Genomic DNA, 2,943 nt, shown 5'->3' with positions numbered 1-2,943 from the left:
CGATATAGTGCCGGTATGGTGTCGCCACCATCATGCCGTTTGTTATCTGGGATGCTTTCTAGAGCAATATTCGGATTTGAATTTGAACACATAGCTACTTGATCGCGAATTTGTATGTACATAATAATACATGACTGCATAAAAACAATATCATATACTTTTATAATCAATGCGGTATAAGAATATAAAACGAAGAACTATCCACTCTCATCGGGAGTAAAAACAAAGTCTGGAAAGCAAGGTTAGTTGTAAAATATAATCAAGCAGTTAATATATCTAATCACAGTACATAATAAATCACTGAAAGTATAATGATATGAATAGTAAGAAAAACATATTCATTTGTTAGATGCTTATAAATTGAAATTTAAAAGTCCAAGTTACATTTAATACACTATTGCTTAACATTGTGATTTAATGTTGTTTCAAATAGGCGTGGAGAACTAGCTGGTACTTCTGTCAATGTAATTTCATTTCTGCTGGATACAGTAAAAACACATTTGCAATCTAAGCAAGGTTTCACTAGATCTGGTGGATTTTCGAAATTTTAGAAATAAATGATGGCAGTAGTAGTTGGTTCAGCGCCAGGTGATAAACATATACAACAAGAAAAGCAATGTAAACGGATTTAAAATGTTCAAGATTATTTAAATTAAACTATTACACTTTTATAATGCATGTAGCGCTTCGGTTCTTTGTAACGTACAAAGAGTCTTAAGAATGTAACGCAATGTAAAGGAGTTTGGAAACAAAGAAAGCAGGCCTTAATCTCAGAAAAAGGGACCTTGGATCTGTTGTGTATCGTGGTTTCCGGCGTGCTGTGTTGAGGGATATGTCATTCGGATTTAATTATCTAAACGAGAACAATTCAAATAAATTTGGAGTCGACATATTGGAAGAAAAATTCTTCCAGTGAAAAATGCTGTATGCTGTGCAACAGCAGCTTCACATCCCCTTGATATTCTACAAAAAATTTTATGCCATTTTACTCGATTTACTAGAATCGAAACTATGAAACCTACTATGTGGTATTTCTGCAACTGCTACCACACACACCTGCGCGCGCGCACACACACAAACGCACACGCACATACGAAATCCACCAAGCTTAAAGATACTGTGTATGTATTGGAGGATGCGTACAAAAAGAAAGGACTATTACATGGATAAACTGTAGAATTCCATTTGTAATTGATAATTTGGTTATAATCATTTATATGCTTTTATCAGAAATTTGAATAAGTCAAAATTGTAGCACGCAGGTGTGTGAATATCACTTTGCAATCTCATTTCATTCTGGTAGTTATACTTATATATAAGCATCCATCCAGGCATAAAGCTTGATAATCTTTCAACTACAAAATAATGATGAAACATTAAACTTTTTGCTGATTTTGGTCTATTTTATCATTTTCGGAACTTGTGAAGCAGCCAGAACTATAATAACAAAGTACTTTATATCTTTGCTCATTGTTTCCAAAGAAAATATTAAATGTGAGTAACATAATATAATAAATAACATAATAATAATATAATAAATAAATATATTCAAACGTAATTTATTTAATTTTTATCATTTAGCGTTACAAAATATATTACAATAATATATAAAAATATATTTTACTTTAGTTTTTTCAATATTTTTAATATTTTATATTATCATATTAAAATTTTACAAAAAGTAACAAAATTTTTAGAAGTAGGAATAATTTTTCCTTAATTAGTTAATATGTTGGTTCTTTTTAAGAAGACGGTATTTAATTTTTCAAAGTAAGTTTCGACTTAAAATTGACCATTAGTTTCTCTAATTTCATTGCTTTTCGTAGAACACCGCAAATTTTCAGCTTTCCCATTACAGCTTTGTCCATGCAAGTTTTAATTCTCTGAAAGATATATATTATTATGTTATTAGTAAAATTATTTTGCATTTCTAATTAATTGAAACGTAAAAAATGTATTTTTTTTATGAGAAAGCATTGCGAGAAAATTTTGGGATTCTATTACTAATGTTGTACCTAGTGGTTGACTAGGTTGTCCTCTCGCTGCCGCACCTCTTTACTATTTTTAAGATTCAAAAACCGTGTACCAACTTTGTCACCTTTAAAATTTACGAAATTTACATATTGTGAATTTTGCAAAAGTGATGTTAATTAACTCTTGAATTATGGTTGCTTGGGCGATTAATCAGACTGGTCTATGAGAAGCTGTAATGTACGAGGACTAATAAATTTTCTTTTACCATAATGAACAATACAGTATTTGAGCTTACACTTTTGTTAACAAACTATCTGTTCAAATTAGCTTGGATGACAATTAATATTTGCATGATCTTTTCCTCTGATTTATCTGTATAATTTGTTCGTTCTTTTCAATTGTCATATATAATTATTCAAATCTATATGTTCCAAATTCTTCTCTAGGAAGGAATCAGGCAACAAGTTATCTTATCAATAATATTTATAATCTGTAAAATAAATTGATATGTTTACTAAAATATAAATTATACATTCATATATTAATTGAAACCTTTAGTTAATTATTCACACCTGGATTATACGCATAATGGGTAAAATCAGACTTTCCTTCAGTTTTTTTAATATTGCCTCATCGATTAAAGACTGATTAGTAACAGATTTACTGTCTTTGCAAAATAAAAGCGTACATTGCATCACACATTATTTCCAGCTTCCCACTATAATTTTGTTATTCTGAACCAACGAACATCTCTATTGCAGCCATATGTATACCTGAAACAACGCGTGCGTAAGGCAATCTCAAATTGAGAGAATTATTTTTCTTAACAATGAAATTAGAAATATATATAAGTTACTGCAGTCTTTGACAAGAGTGCATTCACAGCAATGCCATCATTCATCGGTCCTTCCAAGAGCACACATTAACATTCCAAACTTGGATATTATATAATCGACACGAGTTTGAAAC

This window comes from Xylocopa sonorina, unplaced genomic scaffold, assembly GCF_050948175.1.
Source record: "Xylocopa sonorina isolate GNS202 unplaced genomic scaffold, iyXylSono1_principal scaffold0130, whole genome shotgun sequence".
In the NCBI taxonomy this organism is placed as follows: domain Eukaryota; kingdom Metazoa; phylum Arthropoda; class Insecta; order Hymenoptera; family Apidae; genus Xylocopa; species Xylocopa sonorina.
This window is presented reverse-complemented; position numbering follows the sequence as displayed.